The following is a 22,701-nucleotide window of genomic DNA, read 5'->3' on the forward strand; positions in this document are numbered from 1 at the left end:
GATATGACTGTATCTACACTGAATGATTGAAAGGCATGGAATATGATATGCTAGAAAGCAAGGGAAGTAGGTCTGCAACCATCAACTAACCAGCAAAACTTACTATATTCTCTAACAGGAGAAATTATGGTAATTTAATAAAATAGAAGACTTCTAAGCATTCATAAAGAAAAGACTAGACTTGAACAGAAAATATGATGTCAAAACACAAAACTCAAAAGAATCACATAAAGGTAATTAAGAAAGGGGAAAAAACAAACAAAAAAAAACATTTCAAGGGACCCAATAAGTAAAATTGATTTATATCTCTAAAAGAAAAGAAGATATTGGTAACTCTTAAAAATTGTTATTATCACCTGGGTAACTAGAAGAATTATACTTAGAAGGAACAGTGACAAACTGTATAGGATGAAATGCCAAAACATATCTATAAAACTAGAGTTAAAAAAAGTTTACTACTAAGAGAAATGGAAAAGGAGACAAAATGAGGTAAATTTACATGTCATAAAGAAGCACTCGATAGGACTAGGAGAGAACACCAATACACTGGAAGGGTAAAGAGGTTGGAGACAGGAAATATTTAATTCTTATGTGCATTGAAATTGACTCAAAGAGGGAAGAGGCAGAGAATTGATTTGTGCTCTATAGAGAAGTAGAAGAGTAACAAATAGACCCATGGGGAGGGAAATAATACAAGGGAGGGAGAGTGTGGGGGTATAATAAAAAGACGCTCAAGAAAAATAAGAGGGGATTAAGAAGGGAGGAGTGGGGAAGGGAAGCAAAATAAGGGTGGAAAATAGGGTGACTGATGAAAAACAAAATACTGGTTTAGAAAGAAATAGTGAAAGAAGAAGGGCAGGAGTAGGAGTGGAAATCAAAATATTGAGAAATACACAGCTAGTAACTAAAATTCTGCATGTGAATGGAATGAACTCACCCATAAAACAGAAGCAAATAGCAAAGTGGATTATAAACAGAATCCTACCATATGTTGTCTACAAGAAACACACATGAGGAAGATAGATATACACAGGTTAAGGGAAGTGGATGGAGCAAAATCTATTGGGCATTAACTGAGAAAAACAGGTAGGAGTGTCAATTATGATATCTGACAAAGCCAGAGTAAAAATAGATCTAGTTAAAATATATAGGGAAGGTAATTACATCCTGATCAAAGTTTAGAAAATGAGGAAATATTAGTACTCAATATGTATGTATCAAATGGAAGAGCATCCAATTATCTAAAGGAGAAACTAGTGGAGCTCAATTATGAAATAGGTAGTAAAATTATACTAATGGGGGACCTGAACCTTCCTCTATCAGAACTAGATAAAGCAAACCAAAAACATAAAATAGGAAGAGGTAAGATAAGTGAACAGAATATTAGCAATATTAGAGTTAGTAGATATGTAGAGAAAAATAAATAGGGACAAAAAGGAATGCACCTTCTTTTCAGCAGCACATGGCACATTCACAAAGAATGACACGTACAAGGGCATAAAAACATGGCAAACATGTACAAAAAAATTAGAAATAATAAATGCAACCTTTTCAGATTATAATGCAATGAAAATAATAATTAGTATGGGTACATAGAGAGCCAAATCAAAAATTAATTGGAAATTAAATAATATAATTCTCCAAAATTGGTTAAAGAACAAATCATAGAAACAGTTAAAAATTTCCTTGAAGAAAATGACAATGATGAGACATCCTTTCAAAATCTATGGGATGCAGACAAAGCAGTACTCAGGGGGAACATTTATATCCTTTAGTTCATATATTAAAAAATTGGGGAGGGCAGAGGTCAATGAATTGGCCATGCAAATTAAAAAACAAGAAAGTGAACAAATTAAAAATCCTTAGATGGAAAATAAATTAGCAATCATAAAATTTAAAGGAGAAATTAATAAAAATCAAAAGTAAAAGAGCTATTGAAAGAATAAATAAGAATAGAACCTGGTACTCTGAAAAAAAAAAACAAATAAAATAGACAAAGTACTGGTCAATCTAATTTTAAAAAGGAAAGGAGACCAAATTAACAGTTTCAAAGAAGAAAATAGAGACTTCACCACTAAAGAAGAGGAAATTAAGGCAAACATTAAAAACTATTATGCCCAATTATATGGCAATACATATGGCAGTCAAGATGATATACATGAATATTTACAAAAAAATTAAATTGTCTAGATTAACAGAAGAAGAAATATAATACCTAAATAACCCTATATCAGAAAAGGAAATTGGACAAGACATCAAAGAACTTCCTAAGAAAAAATCTCCAGGAACAAATGGATTCAAATGAATTCTATCAAACATTCAAAGAACAACTAATCCCAATATTACACAAACTATTTGACAGAATAAACAAAGGAGTTCAATCAATTTCCTTTTATGACACAAATATGGTTCTGATTCCAAAGCCAGGCAAGTCAAAAACAGAGAAAGAAAACTATAGGCCAATCTCCCTAATGAACATAGATGCAAAAATCTTAAATAGAATACTAGCAAAAAGACTCTAGCAAGTGATCACAAGGGTTATTCACTATGATCAGGTGGGATTTATACCAAGAATGCCAGGATGCTTCAATATTAGGAAAACCATCCACATAATTGACCACATCAAAAAGCAAACCAACAATAATAACAATATTACCTCAATAGATGCAGAAAAAGTCTTTGACAAAATTCAACACTCATTTCTATTTAAAATACTAAAAAGTATAGGAATAGAAGAGCTGTTTCTCAAAATAATAAACAGCATATATTTAAAACCATCATCAAACATCATCTGCTATGGGAATAAACTAGAAGCCTTCCCAATATCAGGAGTGAAACAAGGATGCCCATTATCACCTCTATTATTTAAAATTGTACAAAAACACTAGCAGTAGCAATTAGAAAAGAAAAAGAAATTGAAGGTATTCAAATAGGCAATGAGGAGACCAAGCTATCACTCTTTGCAGATGATATGATGGTCGACTTAAAGAATCCTAGAGAATCAATTTAAAAACTCATAGAAATGATCAACAACTTTAGGAAAGTTGCAGGATACAAAATGAACCCACAAAAGACATCAGCATCTCTATATATTTCCAATATATCTCATCAACAAGAATTAGAAAGAGAAATTCCATTTAAAATCACCTTAGCCAATATAAAATACTTAGGAATCTATCTGCCAAGACAAACACAGGAACTATATGAACACAACTACAAAACATTTTCCACACAATTAAAATGAGATCTAAATAATTGGAAAAACATTAATTGCTCATGTGTAGGATAAGCTAACATAATAAAAATGACAATCCTACCCAAACTTATTTACTCATTTAGTGTCATACCTATCAAACTACCAAAAACATTTTCATTAATTAGAAAAAATTGTAACAAAGTTCATGTAGAGAACAAAAAATCAAGGATATCAAGGGAAATGATGAAAAAAAATGTAAAGATAAGTGGCCTAGTAATACTAGATCTTATACTATACTACAAAGCAGTGGTCATCAAAACAATATGGTACTGGCTAAAAGACAGAAAGGAGTATCAGTGGAATAGTTTTGGGGTAAGTTACCTCAGCAAGACAGTCTATGATAGACCCAATGATGACAGCTGTTGGGACAAAAATCCACTATTTGACAAAAACTGCTAGGAAAACTGGAAGACAGTATGGGAGAGATTGGGTTTGGATCAACATCTCATAACCTACACCTTGATAAAACTCAGAATAAATGAATATAAAGAAGGAAACTCTAAGTAAATTAGGTGAACACAGAACAGTATACTTGTAAGATTTTGGGGAAAGGAAAGATTTTAAGACCAAACAAGAGTTACAAAAAATTACAAAACATAAAATAAATAATTTTGATTATATTAAATTAAAAATATTTGTACAAACAAAACCAATGCAACCAACATTAGAAGGGAAGCAACAAATTGCTAAAAAATCTTCATAAGAAAAACCTCTGACAGAGGTCTAATTACTCAAATTTTTAAAGAGCTAAATCAATTGTACAAAAATATCAAGCCATTCCCCAATTTATAATTGGGGAAAGGACATGAATAGGCAATTTTCAGATAATGAAATCAACATTGTTAATGCACATGAAAAGTGTTCTAAATCTCTTACAATCAGAAAAATGCAAATCAAAACAACTCTGAGCTATCATCTAACACCTAGCAGATTGGCTAACATGACAACAAAGAAAAGCAATGAATGTTGGAGGGGATGTGGCAAAGCTGGGATATTAATGCATTGTTGGTGGAGTTGTGAATTGATCCAAACATTCTGGAGGGCAATTTGCAACTATGATCAAAGGGTGCTAAAAGACTGTCTGCCCTTTGACCCAGCCATACCACTGCTGGATTTATACCCCAAAGAGATAATAAGGAAAAAGATTTGTATAAAAAATATTCATAGCCACGCAGTTTGTTGTGGCAAAAAAAAAAATGGAAAATGAAGGGATGCATCTGAGAGGAGAAACCATTTGCCTGTAGTATGAAAATTACTTCCAAAAATGCAAGTCATCCACTTGCCTGTAATTTACATCCTTACAGAGCTCTGTGGAATGCTGGGAGATTATTTGTGTTTTTCCAGGGCCACACTGCAAATAGGTGAAACTAGAACATTTCCCAAATTCAGTTTTAGTAGTCTAGTTACTAATATTCCATTTTCTAATAGCCATGATAGCTAAAAATAATTCTGATCAGGGTTCAGATTTGTGGGTACAAAGCACATCCTTTTTTGTCCACAACTATATAGTATTATTCTCATCTTTATTTCCTAGATGAAAAAGCTGAGGTTCCCAAGATCATATAGCTGGGTACTGATTTAATTACAAGTATTCTGACTTCACAATCAGTCCTCTTGATAATGGATCAGACTATCTTTTTAAAGATCCATTGCTTTACTAGTAAGGAGCAGAAAATTGAAAGGACTCAGTATAAGAAAAGAGAGTTTTTATGAAAGTCCTCTTCCAAATCTCCACCAAATATGGGGGCGGTGGGAAAGGAAAAAATTAACAACCTCCAAAAATCTAGAGAGTAACAAGATTAAATCAATCATATCAAGATAGAATGGAAAAGTCAGGACTGGAATAACAGATATAGAAGCTAAGGGCTTTAAAGTCCTGATTTTAAGAGAATGAGAATCTATTATTAGGTATTTTTAATTTTTTTTTAATTTACCAGAAAGACTAAAGATTTGCAAGTCATTATCTTTAATATTGCCTAAATATGGTAACAAGAAGATAATTAACTGTTTTTGTCAAAACATCTGACTTCAAAAGCAATTTACTTAATAAGATTTACATATTTTTTAAAATATGTAAAATGAATTAATTATGTATTATTCATCATGATCTGTTTCAAAAACATTCCCAAATAAAACTCTAGATAATTTTAAAGTGTCTCATTCTTCCTCCATTACAATCCTCATTTAAAGAAATGCAATATTCAAGAATGGGGAGCTAAATCTTAAAGAATAGGGGCATAAAAGTTGGGAAATGTTTCCTTAAAGTAGGTGTCCATAACAGCCTTCTTCTGATAGATGCACAAGATTAATTAAATTTAAATTATTAAAATCACTTTTTCTGAACACAAATAGGTTGATGACAGAAAAATGGAGATATTAGATGTGGTATATAGTCTTATATGGTGCTAAAAACTGTGAACAGACCTAATAATCCAAAGATCTAAACAAATCCCTGGAACTAACTAGATGTGTGACATTGAGTAAGTCCATTTGAGCTTCAGTTTTCTCATGTGTGAAAAAGAACAAAAATGTGCTTTTTAGCTGTAATTTTTTTTTTTTACTAAACCTGGATCTGAAGTCAAAACTTAGTTAAAATTATACCTCTTAATTACTAGCTATGTGAACTTAGCCAAGTAACTAGACCTCTTTGGGCCTCATTTTCCTCTTGTAAAATGCTAAAATGTTGTAGTTGCCCCAGATAGCCTCTGAGATTAACTTTAAATTCCTGGCACTATGATCTATGCCACTAACAATAGCACATTTTCTCCAGAAGATATTGTTCCACATTGAGGATTTATTTTTCATTTTTTTATTGAGAATATTTTGTCATGGTTACAATTCATCATTTTCCCCAATACTCTTCCCTCCCAACACTCAAGCAATTCAACTGGGTTATAAATGTACCATTGTTCAAAACATATTTACATATTATTCATATTTGAAATAGAGTGATCTTTTAAAACCAATACCCCAATCTTATCCCCATCGAACCATGTGATCATGTGTTTTTCTTCTGCATTTCTGTTTCCACAATTCTTTCTCTATGTGTATAACTTTCTTTCTCATAAGTCCCTCAGAACTATCTTGGGTCATTGCATTTCTGCTAGTTGAAAAGACCATTACATTCGACTGTGACACAGTGTTTCAGCCTCTGTGTGCAACGTTCTTCTGGTTCTGCTCATTTCACTATGCATCAATTCCTGGAGGTTTTTCCAATTCATAAAGAAATCCTCCAGTTCATCATTCCTTTGAGCAAAATAGTATTCCATCACCATCAAATACTACAATTTGTTCAACTATTCCATATTTGATGAGCACCATCTCATTTTCCAATTTTTTGCTACCACAAAAAATATAGTTATAAATATTTTTGTACAACTATTTTTCCTTATTATTTCTTTGGAGTAGGAACCCAGGAATGGTATGGACGAAATCAAAGAGCAAGCATTCTTTTAAAGTCCTTTGCATATAATTGCAAATTGCCCTCCAGAATAGTTGGTCTAATTCACAACTCCATCAGCAGTATATATATATTAGTGTCCCAAATTTGCCACATCCCCTCCAACATTTATCACTTTCCTTTATTGTCATATTGACCAGTTTGCTAGGTATGAGGTGGTACCTCAGAGTTGTTTTGATTTGCATTTCTGTGATCAGGAGGGATTCAGAACACTTTTTCATGTGCTTATTGATAGTTTTGTTCTTCATGTGAAAGCTTCTTACTCATGTCCCTTGGCCATTTTTCAATTGGGGAATGGTTTGATTTTTTTTGTAAATTTGACTTATTCCCTTATATATTTGGGAAATTACCTTTGTCAGAGTGAAAATGTTTTCCCAATTTGTTGGTTCCTTCTAATTTTGGTTGCATTGGTTTTGTTCATACAAAAACTTTTTAATTTGATATAATCAAAGTCATTCATTTTATATTTTGTAGTGTTCTCTTTCTCTTGCTTGGTCTTAAATTCCTTCCTTTCACATAGATCATTCTATGATCACTAATTTATTTATGATTCCATTTTTATATTTAAGTCATTTACCAATTTTGAATTTATCTTGGTATAGGGTGTGAGATGTTGATCTAAACCTAATCTCTCCCATATTATTTTCCAAGCAGTTATTGTCAGATGATGAGTTCTTACACCCAAATCAGTGATCTTTGAGTTTATTGAGCACTAGCTTACTGAGGTTATTTACCCCTAGTCTATACCACTGATCCACCCTTCTGTCGCTTAGTACCATATTTTTTTTTGATGACCACTGCTTTATAGTACAGTTTAAGATCTGGTGCTGCTGGACTGCCATCCTACACATTTTTTACATTATTTCCTTTAATATTCTTGATCTTTTCTTTTCCTTCAAGATGAATTTTGTTATATTTTTTAATAACCGTCTAAAAAAGTATTTTGGTAGTTTGATAAGTATGACATTAAATAAGTAGGCTAATTTGGATAGGATTGTCAATTTATTATTTTAGCTTGTCTTACCCAGGAGCAATTACTGTTTTTCCATTTATTTAGATCTAGTTTTAATTGTGTGGAAAGTGTTATGTAGTGATGTTCATATAATTCCTGTGTTTGTCTTCGTAGATCAATTCCTAAATATTTTATATTGTCTAAAATGATTTTAAATGGCGTTTCTCTTTCTAACTCCTGTTGCTGAATTTTGGTGGAAATATTCAGAAATCCTGATGATTTATGTGGGTTTATTTTGTATCCTTCAACTTTGCTAAAGTTGTTGATTATTTCCACTAGCTTCTTTATTGATTCTCTATGATTCTTTAAGTATACCATGATATTATCTGCAAAGAGTGATTACTTGGTCTCCTCATTGCATATTTTAACACCTTCAATTTCTTTTTCTTCTCTGATTGCTACTGCTAGTGCTTCTAGTATAATGTTAAATAATAGCAGTGATAATGAACATCCTTGTTTCACTCTTGATCTTTTTGAGAAGGCTTCTAGTTTATTCCCATAGCAGATGATGTTTGCTGTTGGTTTTAGATATATACTGTTTATTATTTTTAGGAAAGGCCTTTCTTTTCCTTTGCTTTCTAATGTTCTATTCTGTCAAAGACTTTCTCTGCATCTATTGAGATAATTATGTGATTTTTGTTGGTTTTCTTGTTGATTTGGTCAATTATGGTGATGGTTTTCCTAATATTAAACCACCATTGCATTCCTGATATAAATTCCACCTGATCATAGTGAATAATTCTTGCTATACTCTTTTTTGCTAGTATGTTATTTAAGATTTTTGCATCTATATTCATTAAGGAGTTTGCTCTGTAGTTTTCTTTCTCAGTTCTTGGTCTACCTGACTTTGGAATCAATAACATATTTGTGTCATGAAAAGAATTTGGTAAGACTCCTTTGCGTATTTTGCCAAGTAGTTTGTATAATATTGGGATTAGTTGTTCTTTAAATGTTTGATATAATTCACTTGTGAATACATCTGATCCTGGGGATTTTTTCTTAGGAAGTTCCTTGATGGATTGTTCATTCTTTTACTGAGATGGGATTATTTAAATATTATTTTTCCTCTTTTGTTAATATAGCAATTTATGTTTTTATAAATGTTCAACATTTCACATAGGTTGTCATATTTATTGCTACTTAATTGAGAAATAGAGTTCTTAAAATTTACCTTAATTTCCTCTTTATTAGATGTGAGATCACCTTTTTCATCTTTGATATTGTTAATTTGATTATCTTTTTTTTATTAGATTGACTAGTACTTTATCTATTTTATTTGTTTTTTCAAAGTACCAGCTCCAATCTTATTTATTAGTTCCATAGTTCTTTTACTATCAATATTATTAATTTCTTCTTTTATTTTTAGGATTTCCAATTCAGTTTTATTTGGGGATTTTTAATTTCTTATTTTTTCTAATTTTTTTAAATTTTTCAATTCCCAATTCATTAATCTTCTCCCTCTTGATTTTGTTGCCATAGACACTCAGAGATATAAATTTTCCTGAGTACAGCTTTGGCTGTATCTCATAGGTTTTGATATCTTGCCTCCTCATTGTACTTCATTTTAATGAAGTCCATAATTGTTTTCTTTGATTTCTTTTTTGACACACCAGTTTTGAAGAATTGGATTATTTAGTTTCTTATTAATTTTAAATTTGCCTTTCTCATGAACCCTTCTTAAGTATAATTTTTATTGCACTATGATCTGAAAAAGTTGCATTTATTATTTCTTCTCTTCTCCATGTGTTTGCAATATTTCTCTTCCCTAGTAAACAGTTGATCTTTGTATGTGTACCATGTACTACTAAGAAGGTATATTCCTTTTTATCCCTGTTCAGTTTTCTCCAGATGTCTATTAACTCTAATTCTTCTAGCATTTCATTCAGTTTCCTTACTACTTTCTTATTTAATTTTCAGTTCAATTTATCTAATTCTGAAAGATCAAGGTTGATATCCCCCACTGGTACAGTCTTATAATCTATTTCCTCATTGCGCTACTTTAATTTTTCCTACTTCTTGTCCTAAGGGCTCAGAGGAAATCACTGGTAACTTTTCCATTAGTATTACTTATATATGAGCGGATGCTGAGTACAGATCATTTAGGTATAGTACCAAAGTAACTGAACAGTGATAGGGTTTTTTTTCATACTCTTGAAATACAAATGAAATACACACCTCAGCTATGTTCAGACTCAAAAAGCATCATTGATATCTGGCACATAGTGTTGATATAGAAGAACAAAAACTTACAAGTATTTTTTGAACACTAAAAAAATAATAGTGTTGATCTAGTCTGACATTTATATTTAAATTTTCCACAATCCTTTCTTCAAAAAATAATTTTAATGTTGTTCAAAGTGAAAAATAAGTATGCCATAAAATATATTTTCTTGGCATATGTGCCCTCAATAAGAAAAATGTATATTTGTAGGAATTGATCAATAAGGATAAATGAAAACCTTTCTATCTGTTAGGCACTGGGAACATATAGACAAAAATAAATTATCTAGTTAAAACTTTATTTGCTATTCCCTTCCTAGGGATAGGTCCTGAACCTGTGATTTTATATAGCTAGGGAGCTCTCAGAAGAGCAAATTTCTTCAAAAGTACAAAGCCTTCTCTACAACTTAGTCTTAAATAGTTTCCATAGAATACTGAAGGATTAAATGACTTGTTCAAGCTTACATAGCCAGTATAATTCAGAGTTCGCCCCGGACTCACAACCAGCTCTTTACCTAGTATGACATGCTACCTTCAGGATTAAATACTTATCTTCATATTACGTAAAAGAGAGAAAGTTGTTGGGGGGGGGGGGGTTCCTTCTCCCTGGACACTGAATTTTCCAAGCTCTCTCACATAACACAAATTAGAATCAGGTAGTGATTTTGATCAGAAAAAGCCAAAGGAGTACCCAAAAATATCAGATTTGTTGTATAGAATTTTGTATGTTAGAGACACTAAAAAGAGGGAGGCAAGGTCTAGATGAGAAGCCTGATTTCAAGGAGCAAGTAAAAATGGAGTTCTAGATTCAGGCAGTACTTTCAGATATCAAGAGAACAAGAACTTCCAAACTATACCCAGTAATATGAGATTACTTGCTATGCCCTGGATCATGAAAAAGTTTGTCTTATTACACTTGTATATGTGAGATTGACCCCACCTTCTACCTTCCCTTAAATGAATTTCAGCTTGACCAATAGTATTTAAATGTTGGTAGGTTCCACAACAATCAGGAAGTCTCAAGTATAGTCTCTTGACAGACTATCTGATGCCCTAGGGACAGTTTAGTTAAAAACAGAGAGACACCACTAACCACTAAGGGTTGATTATTTTTTTTTAAGTTGTGACAACCCATAAATCCACAAAAAAACCCAACTTGGTACCAATTGGCATGTGATGAAAAATGTTTACATATGACCAAAAAAGGAAATGGGTTTATTACTTAGCAAAATTAAAAAGCACATGCTTTATGTATTACATTCACAATGAAAAGGTATTTAGGTTCCTGAATGTATTTTTGATGAAAGATTTTAAAAGGCCATGAATAAGAACTTATTAAGTAGACATGCCCAAGTTGTGATCTTCACTTTTGGAAAGAATTAATAGAATGATGAGATCATAGATTTGTTTTAGTTCAAAAATATAAAAGTAAACATGTAGTTACTTTGATTCATCTTTAGTCCCAGGATCTAATCAGTACAGATATACCCAGTGCTGGGTCAGAGTGTACTATAAATAATGATAGAGATGTCCTATCAAAGACATCTGCATTAAGAGAGGTGTAACTTCCAAGAAAAAAAGAGAAGTGATGGACCACCTGTGCCCACTCACTTCCCTGAACATATACTTTACATAAGAGTTGGTTATAAATTCATTTATTCCCCTCCTGAGCTCCCCATTTCCCCTCTGAAATTACTTCATTTTTCTCATATGTAACACATAGTGTTTTTCTATTTTCTTTCTTATTAGAATATGGAAGCTTTTTGAGAGTAGAGATCATGTTTTTGCTTTTCTTTATAACTCTAGCATTTAGGAAAGTATCTACCACATAGTAACTTTAATAAATGTTTCTTGATCAACATCCTATTCTACTGGATTATGAAAGGTTAAAGAATGCATTTTATCAGATTTTTATACAGGCTATATTAATAGATTTTCATTTTCATTTTTTATTTCCTAAATAGGAACCAATGGGAGTTATATGTGCTTCTCATTCCAGAATACCATCACATATTGAATATTCTTTCACCCCTTTACACAAATGCATAGTATTTATTAAAGAGTATCCTAGCAAAAATTTACCATCTCCCTCCCACTGTCCCAACTTCATTTGAAAAATAAAAATAATCCCCCATTACAAATATATAGAGCCAAGCAAAAAAAAAAAAATCCATATTGCCCATATCCATAGTAAACATATCAAAGTTATACTCTGAGTTCATCATCTTTCATTAGGAAGTGAGAATTATATTTCATTATGAATCCTATATAATTATTACTGGTCATTAAGTTTACCTAAATCTTTCAAAATTATTTGTTTTTACAATATTGTTATCAGTGTAAAATATTTTTTCTGCTAGTTCAACTCATGTCACTCAATTTAAGTTCATACAATTCTCACTAGGTTTTTCTGAACCCATCTCCATCATTTTTACAGCATAATATCATCCCATCTCATTATATAGCATATGCCACCACCTAATTGATGGGCATTGCCTTAGTTTCCAATTCCTTGCTACCACAAAAGATTTACTATAAATATATTTGAATATCCTGAATTAGAGCTTGTTTTGTTGAAAACTCATTCTCTTCAGTCTTCCTTCTTATATCTATTTCCTTCTTCTTCCGTCTTATTTCCTGGTTGAAAAAATATATTGCTATAATTAACTCTATGTGTTTTCTTCAGTCTTTGATAAATTCAGATGGAAGTGAGGTTCAAAAGTCACCCACTCACCTCATCCCTCATATGTGTATAGCCTTCTACTTATGTAACCCAATTACGTAGGACAATTTTACTCATTGTTCCTTTCTCCCCAACTTCAGTGTATTCATCTCCTTCCCCAACTTAGACTCTTTTTTTTTTAAAGACATTGAAGAACTACTCCCAGAGACCTTCTGCCAAATTAGATGTCTTCTAGATCTTCTAATGATATTTTCTGAAGGGAAATATACATCATCTCTCCAAGTTATAATGTCTATAATTTTTGCTAGCATAGTCCCTTATAACTATTTACTCATGTTTACACTTATTTTTCTTGATTCCTATATTTATACTTTATAGTTTCTATGCAGCTCTGTTCCTTTCAGTTGGAAATTTTGGAAATAATCTGTTCCATTAAAGGTCCAATTTTCCCCCTGTGGCATTATATTCAGTTTTGCTATTTAAGTTGTTCTTGCTTCCCTTCCTGTAATATCAAATTCCAAGCTCTTTGCTTCATTAAAAAGGTAGCTGCTAAATTATGTCCAATTTTGACTATGATTCAGTACCTGAATTATTTCTGTTGGCATGCTGTATTTTTTCCTTTGACCTAGGAATGCAGGATTTGAGGGAGGGGAAGTAAAGAAGAAAGCACTTACTTTATGCCAGAAAATCTAGTGCATTTTTACAAATGTTATCTCATTTGATCTTCACAATAACTCTTTATGCTAGAGGTTATTGTTACCCACATATTACAGTTGAAGGGAATTGAGGCAAATGGGGATCAAGTGACTTGCCCAGAACTACAGAGTTACTTAAGTCTCGGAGGATAGATTTGAATTTAATTTTCCTGATTACAGGTCCAACTTTCTATCTACTATGTTACCAGCTGCCTCAATAAAATGTGGTTATACTGTTACTAAGGGCTTTTGGTTGGGGGGCTTCTTTCAGAAAGTGACCAATGAATTCTGCTTTCTCTTTGCCCCTTTGTTCTATGGAGCTAGACAATTTTCCTTTGAGATTTCTTGAAATAATGGCTAAGCTCTTTTTTTTTTTAAACTTGGCCAAGGTTTTATATCTCTTGTACCAAGCTGTTAATTGCATTTCCAATTCTTTCTTCCATAGCTTTCATTTCTTTTTCATTTTGCCCTATCACATTTCATTTGTTTAAAACACCTTTAAAACTTAAAAGAAAAACTCTTCTGCCTTATCTTCTAGGAATTCTAGTTGTATTTGTGCCCAGGCTATATTTTTTTCTTTCTGATTTTGCTTATGGCTATTTAAAGCCATTCTCTTCTGGGTATATATTTTAAACTTCCCTGTCACAATCATTTTTATACTGGGATTATTTTTTTCTTTTCTCATTCTTTCACAGGATTTCCTGATTTTGGTCTTTGTTAGAGGGAACCTCTGATTACTTCTTGGAGGAATGTTAGGGGTGTTCCTGTTGTTGCTTTCTTGGTGTATTTCATGTTTTAGAATCTCAGAGATAGCTCTGGTTGAGAACTTGAAAGTTTTGGGGCCTTCCAAAGTGGTCATATCCAGGGAAAAGTCTGATTTTTACTTTCAGTTAAAACTGTCAGTTCCTTCCTGGTCTGATGTCCAATTTTAGTTCTGCTTTACTAATGCTTGACTCTCACCTACCTAAAAAGCTCTAATGGTTCAGAGTAACAAAAGTACAGCCATTCATTTTCTTTGCAATTCTCACCTTATTTTTTAACTTTTATTTTTTTGCCTTTTTTCATATGATCTTTTTGTGTAGTATATTATGTAAATTATATAACTTTCAAATAATTGATTTAGTAATATAAACCTGTTAAATTTTTTATTTGCTTACTGATTGCCATAATCTTATTTCATGAAATATTTTTTACAAATCACATAGTATAATTTTTAATAATCATTTTTGACATTTTGCATTTTATATCTCTCCCTTTTTCCACCCCTTTCCCTTCCCAAAGATGGAAAGTAAGCTATAAATGTGTTTTCAAAAAATACATATTTCTATTTTCATCATTTTGTGAAAGAATACACATATTGCTTACCCTAGAGAAAAATTCATGGAGAAAATAAAGTGAAGAATAGCTTGCTGCAATCTACATTTAAACTGTCAGTTCCTTCTTGGGTGGTGGATACCCTTTTATGTCATGAGTCCCTTGGAGTTGTCCTGAATTCTTTTATTGATCACAGTTGATTCTCCTCTGTTATTACTTCTACTATGTACATCATTTTCCTGGTTCTTCTCACTTCACTTCACATGACTTCATATGTCTTTCCATATTTTTGTGATCTTTTTGTTGTTTCTTATAGTGTAATCATATTCCATTATAATCATATGCCACAACTTGTCTAGTCATTTCCCAATCGATGAATATCCCTTCAGTTTTCAATTACTTGCCATCACAAAAGAGCTATTATTAATATGTTTATACAAGTAGGTCCTTTTCTCCTATATTTGATCTCTTTTGAATACAGATGTAGTAATGGTATTGCTGGATGAAAGGATATGGAAAATTTTATGGCCCTTTGGCAGTGGCTCCAAATTATTATACAGAATTGTTGCATGTGTTCACAGCTCTACCAGCAGTATATTAGTGTCTTAATTCTTCTACATCCCCCTCCAATATTTATCATGAATTATTTTCTAAAGTTCCAGATTAGATTCTTAAAGGTGAAATGTGTTAAGTCCCTTTACTTTTTATTCTTCAGCTTACAATTCTTCGTTCAGCAGACGTACAAGAAATATTATTAATCACCTGAGTTATTGATTAACAAAGACATGTAAAAATAAGACAAGAAAAAAGTTTCAAATGTTTCCAAAATTAAATTTTCTTATGCAGGGCCTGAATCTTTAACTTAACAGTTTTCTAGAAAGCTTTGGACTCTTATTTCCTTATTTTATGTTTTACTCTTCAACTGAGAAGACAAGAAGTATGAATCATGTGTCAATGGTTTGCCTACCTTCTAATGGGAGAGATAACACATATGAATGTTTCAGTTGCAAATCAGATAGATACCTTCCATGGAACTTAAAGCTTTTTATGCTTTCTGCAGGTGTAAAATTTGGTCATTGAATTTTCTTTTTACCCCTGGCTGTTTCATCAGGAATGTCTGGAATGCTTCTATTTCATTAAATGTCCAGTTCCTCCACTGACATATTATGCTCAGTTTCACTGCATGGGTGATTTTTGCCTGTAGATCTAGCTTTTTTTGCCTTATAGAACATCATATTCTGTACCCTGCAATCCTTTAATGTAGAAACTGCTAGGTCCTTTGTCATCCTGATTGCTGTTCCAAAATATTTGAATTGTTTTGTTTTGCTTTGTTTTTCATTATTTTTCTTGCTATTTACAGCATTTTCTCCTGGACTTGGGAATTCTGGTATGTTGCTATATAGTCCTGTGATTTTTATATTTGTGATTTCTTTCAGGGGGTGATCAATGGATTGTTTAAATTCTTTTTACTCCTCTCTTGTTCATCAGAACATCAGAGCAGTTTCCCCTGATAATTTCTGACTTTCAGGTAATCCAACTTAATTGGTTTTTTTTCTGGTAAGAGAATTAAAATTTTCTTTTATTTTTTTCATCCTTTTGAATATGTTTTATTGTTTTCTGCTCTCTTATGAAGTCCTTAGCTTCCATTTGTCCAATTCTAATTTTTAGCAAGCCATTTTCTTTTGGGGGGCTTTTTCCTGTTGCACATATTGTATTTCCTTTTTTAGAGAACTGTTTTCTTGCAGCAGTTCTGTTCTATTATCTATGTTCAGTTTTGTTCTATTATTTTTATTCTATTATTTTATTCTATTTTTTATTTTATTAATTTTTTCTATCATTTTCCTTACTGATTTTTTTCTAAATCTCTTCTTATTTTTTCTTACCTTTTTAAAGCTCTTCTAGGGGTACATTTTGACCTTGACATCCTTTCAGATTTTCCTATAATGCTTTACACATTATCATTTTCTATTGCTGTACTTTTCTGAACTTGTTTTTTTGGTCATCTCTCTAATTGAGATATATTTCTATCTTTGGGCTTCTCCTCTATATTTTGCTCATTTTGAGTTCATTTTTTCCTATGATTTTGTCTATAATGTTGAAATGAACCTCTCTGGAGTGAAGGGACTACTGCCCAGTGCTTATACTGTGCCTGTGGTCAGTTTAGTTGTCTCTGTCTCAAACTGAGCCCTCAGCAGAGGTAGACTAGTTGGCCTGCCCTATGGAGGTTTGCAGCTGGTTGGAGCTGGGCTCTGCACAATTTCTCTCACTGCTGCCTGCACTGGGTCATACTTGGTCTCTGTTCCATCTGGATGACACAGGGCCTCTTTCCTCCCTCTGCTATTTGATCTGTATTCCATTGGTTTCCTCTCTTTCCCTGCTGAGGCTAGACCTAGTCAGCTGTTCCATTTCTGCTACCACTTGCTTTTTATTGTGTCTGAGTCCTGCTGATGCTTGTTCAAATCTCCCTCCTCATATCCCAGTGAGATGTTAGTTATGCTACTCCAGCATTCACTTTGAGGTGTTTTCATTCTTCTGCAGTCCTCTGGAGGGTGGTTGGTAGGCTTCAAGTGTTTCTTACTTCAGCATCTTGGCCTGATCTGCCAATGGCACTGCTGCAGCTGTGGTTGCCATGGCCGCCATTGTGATTATTCTTCAGCAAGCTACAGATGGAACTAGAGGATGGAACTATATGATTCGAACTATCCAGCTTTCATTTATTTCTAAATTTCTCCTTATTCAGTACATTATTTCGTACAAACAACTTAGTAATCATCCTGAAATACACTCCTCAATCTATTTTACAGATGAGATTTAGAGCTGGGTAGTGAGCAACAGAGTTGATTCTCACACTTTTCACAAGTTTAGGTTCCTCTGTGCTAGATCTCAGACTTGTGCTTACCCTATTGCATATCCTTTTCCCCCCCACTCTACCCCGGAGTGAATTCAGAGGTGTCCTGGAGCCAGCTCACACTAGATTCGAAACAATTAACTAGTAAATTTTCAATATGACCAATGACATCTTGCAAATCAGCAAATACTACAAATCAAGGCTTGAATTATTTTTGTTGATTCTTAGACTTAGTAAAGAGATAAAGAAAATGTTCATTGTGCAGAATTAAGTTTAAAATATATGGAGCATCATTTTTTTTTCTGAGATCTTACTTTGAAAATTTACCCTGCCATGGTTGCTCCTGGCTTGATCTCTTTCCCAGTATTTACAGACCTCAAGTACTCCTATTTTGGTTTGAATGTTAAGCACCTTTTTGTTTTGGAGGCTTCTCCATTGAATGAAAGTTCTGCTCTCATGAAACCCAGTTTCTCAGTTTACCTTTAAGTTCCCTAATGCCATGGTTATAGACTGCAAAGAGGTTTACACACCTGTTTGTGGTTAGTCTCTGTAGGCTTCCCAAAAGGGTATAAAGAGACTCTAAGGTTCAGTATCTTTCTGGAGCTGGTATTAAGAGTTGTGTCTTCTCCCAGGGTGGAGAGAGCACCTAGTGTGTCTTCTCCCAGGGGGTTGGTTCCCAGAGTCCCAGGCATTTGGTTTTGTATGGTATTTAACATTTGACTCTGGGTGGTGACCAAATACCATAAACCTATCCCTATTTTCTGATTAAAGAGTGGGTTTTATTGATTACTTGGTAATTGTATTATTTTCAAGTTAACATACCCAAAAGGCTATTAAAAACTGCATATTATTTAATACAAGAATACCACTGCTCGGGCTGTGATCTACTGACTAATACAGCTGTCTTCCAAATGGTCTCCACACCTTAAGAGTCTTGCTGGCTGACAAAATAAGTTTTATAGACTATAGCTCTGCTTATGTCACCCCCCTATGCCATAAACACCATTTTGCATTTGCTAATCTGCCTGGTTTCAACTCCATGATTACTCTCTGAGGATAAAACCATCCGCTTTAACCTTTTGCCCTGCTGCTAACTTGATCCTTAATTAATACCACCTCTCTCAGCCTCTTCTCCCCTTTGAGGGAAGAGCAAAGTATCAGATTTCTCCTACTGACTTCTATTATAGAGATCACTGACCTGAGGTGGCTCAGGTGCCTCAGTGTCTCTGTCTTGTTTCTACTCTAGTGAACAAGATGCCCCCAAACTGGGTAATCCCAAACCTTCCCCCAGTCTTTTCCTACTTCTTTTGTGTGCTATTTCTCCTGACCAATATATTGTATGCACCGTAATGGTAAAGGTTTTCTTTTTAATAATTATATCTGCAATGATTAATACAGTGCTTGGCACATAATAGCCACTTAATAAATGTTTATTGGATTGGATTCAATTGAATTAGTTCCCCATTACCTCTAAGATCAAATATAAACTCCTCTGGTTGGCATTTAAAGCTCTTTCCAAACTGGCCTCTTCCTACTTTTCCAGGCTTCTCATTCTCATACTCTACTCTGTAGCCCTATTTGCTATTCTTTACACATTAAAATCCATCTTCCAACTCCATCATTTTGTGCTTCCTTTCCTCTCTTCCTAGAACATTCTCTCCTCTTATTCCTCCTTTCCCTGATTTCCTTTAGGATACAGGCACAAATCTCATCTTCTTCAGGAGACCTTTCTAAGTTCCTGTTATGCCTTCCTCTCAGAGAGGAGCTCCTATCTGCTTTGCATATATCCTGTTCTTCTTATATCACTTCTATACAGCTTTCCAAACAGAAACCAGCACCAAAGGCTTAGCTACTTTGTACTACACTTCAGCCAAAAGCAAGTTGTGGGCAGTGAAGCTTATGCAATTATCTCCTGGGAAATAGCTAGTTCTGCTGAGACTGCTGGTAGTACATCCTCTTCCTAGGTGAACCCTCTAGTCACTTACCGCCCAGATGGAACCAATGCCAATGATCCTAATTAGCCACACCTCTTCAAGCTCCTACAGGGCGATTACATTTCTTAAAAGGGCAGAACTTTGACATCTGCTTGTGACTAATGTGAAAGCGGTTCTCCCTGACCTTCAGAACTGCTCACGATTTGTTTTCCCCTTCTTGCTGGAAGCCACTGAGTATAACCTTCACTCGTTAGGCTGACTGCCAAGAAGAAGGCATGAAAATGTACTTCATCCAATTTATTAAGACATAGTAAAAGTAAGTGCCCCACAGAGATCCTGGCGCAGGGGAATCCCACTGCTGGCAACAGTGAGCATCTTGTTAGTTTTCCTGCCACCCCGAATTTTCTCCCTGTTCACATATTGCACATAGCCTCAGATCCTGATAAACAAATAGAAATGTTTGCGGATGCCAAATATATATTTATATATATATATATATTTTTTTTTTAATTTTGAGAGGAGAATTTTATCTTCAGAGAAAACATAATCCACATTCCCTCCTACTCACTCCATTTTCAGCACTTTCACAGAATCAGCCTTGCTTTTAAGAAATGTTCTTATCCATGGCCAGCAAAGAAGGTGGGTCAGCTGTTCTAGAAAAGGAAAGCGAAGAGCTTCACAGTCATTCTAGTTCTTACAGTGCAAGTCTGGGAAGAGAAGTCTCACACACAAATTCACCTTTGGAATTGTCAAAAGTGAAAAACGTAGGCTTCATATAAATATTAGTTATAATCATTAGGAATCAACTGACATTTCTTTTAAATTTTGAAGTGTTTTGTGTGCATTGTCCTATTTGAGCTTTATAATAAACCTATGAAATAGATAATAGAGTTACTGTCCCATTTTATTGATTAAGAAACAAAGAGTTAAAGATTTTAAATTAAAGCTAAGGTGCTAGCATTTGCAGCATGGCCTGAATTCAACATATTTAAAAGTGAGTGTATTTAGGTTACAATGAAGGCAATGACTGGATCTTATCTCTGTATCTCCTCCAGCATTCAGCAAAGTTTGATACACACAGAAGGGAGTTAATAAATACTTTCTGAATTTAAGATAGAATTATAATTTGACAATGCAAACTTAACAACTGACAAGTTGGAGCAGCTACCAGCAGCTACTGGAAGATGCATTGAGAAGTACCCGATTTGTCCTCCTAAATTGAGTTTTGATGTCCATGAGAAAGCTAAGTTATTAAACATCTGGACAATATTGTAGTTAAGGGCATTTACCTTTCATATTCTGGGGCAACACAACTGAACAGAGAAAACTCTTAGTCAGCTTCTAGCATATCTTCTGTATATATACCTATAGACATATCTTACTGTTCCCTTCTAAAAGGCAAAAATCCATGGGATAAGGATTTTTTTTTTGGAATCTTTGTAAATTGCACAGCCCCTTGGCACAACATTAAGCATGTAATTATGACAGGTCACATTCCAGATATTCTTATTTTCATCCAAGACTGCAAAATCATTTCTGATCAAGAATTGATAAAAGTAAAATCTCATGAAGAAAAACTTTCCCATCTCCATTTACAATCTGTTAAGTTCTTTTAAATCTGTTGAGAAATGAGTATGCTTATATTGAAAAGGTGATGATCTGTTTAACTAAACTAAAAAGTGTTCTTGTTTTATTCCTCATTGCTAAAATTCTTCCTGAATCAATTAGAAATGAATTTCCTACCTAAGTAAGCAGAGTTTAATTAATGTAATTAAAAATCTATTCAATTAAATGCTTTAGGGTTATGCTATGACTTTCTGAATGTGGGCAATGAGTTTCAAGATTCCAAAAAGTATGAGAAATTATTTTAAATCTGTATGGCCTTGTGAATTACTCTATTCTTTATAAACACATAAATCTAAGGAATGACTTTTTCTCCATTATTTGCCTCTTTCTTCCTGAAGTATATTGGATTAAAAAAATCAAGTCAGGGGAATTTTTTCGTAGGATTTGAAAAAAAATTGCTTGTTCTAAATCTGAATCAATTTTATTCCCCTATAGTCTGATTCTTTTCTTTTTTCTCTCATGAATTCTTCATAAATGATCTTACCCAACTTATTAGAGGTCTTCTCCTTGATTTTATAAATGCAAATTGTGGGTACCAATACACTGATTGAGAGACTATCAAATCCATCAAAACATAAATGTATTTAAAAGATATGCTATTATCCCCTGTACAGTTATTGGGAAGATGGGTTATGTGGATGTGATATAGACTAGAAACAAAAAACATTAACCAGGTTGATTCAGGGTGCCTTCATGATTCAACTGGTTAATAATTTACTACGTACAATAGTACACAGATGCTGAGGGGAAAAGTGAATAAGCATTTATTAGGCACCTATTATATGCTGGACATTTTATAAATGTTTTCCCACTTGATCCTCACAATCTTGGGAAGCAGGAACTATTATTATTCCTGCTTTATAGTTAAGAAGATAGAGGTAGACAAAAGTCAAAGGATTTAGCCAAATTCAGACATGTAGGAATTGTCTGAGGCTGGGTTTGAAATCAGTTCTTCCTGACTGCAGGTCCAGAGCTCTATCCAAAGGACCATTCATCTGCTTAGCCAATTCAGACTGAAGCTTCCATTAAGACTTAGTTGTTTAATTCTCATTAATGTAGTAAAATAAAGTCTATCAATATGCTGTCAAAGATGCTCTATTTGGAAGTGTTTGATAGATCATATTCAAATGTCTACATGTTCCTAAGTACCATTCCTGTTTTCTACTGTACATCACTCACTCTGCTAAAAGGAAAATATAACAGATTTGAAGACAAAATTTAAATCTTGACCCAGACATTGGTAAATTCTATTACAAAGGGCAAGTCACTGGACCTCAATGACCATCAGGTTCTTCCAAATATAAAATGAGGACAGTAATACCAGTAGGATTTAATTTAGAGTACGATCATGATGGGGTAGCTAGGTGGCACATCAGATAGGGTACTGCATCTGGAGTCAGGAAGTTCCTAGTTTAAATCAGAGCTCAGAAACTTAACTAGCTGTGTGACTCTGGCAAGTCTCATAACCCTGTTTATGTCCAGTTTCTCATTTGTAAAATGAAATGGAAAAGGGAAAGGCAAACCAGTCCAGTATCTTTGTCAAGAAACCCCAATTGAAGTCACAAAAAGTTGGATATGACTGAACAACAATAACAAATGAACTGAGAAGACATGAGATAATATTGAATGGTACTTTTTGAAGGTTAAAATTAT

Source organism: Monodelphis domestica, chromosome 6, assembly GCF_027887165.1.
Source record: "Monodelphis domestica isolate mMonDom1 chromosome 6, mMonDom1.pri, whole genome shotgun sequence".
Classification (NCBI taxonomy): domain Eukaryota; kingdom Metazoa; phylum Chordata; class Mammalia; order Didelphimorphia; family Didelphidae; genus Monodelphis; species Monodelphis domestica.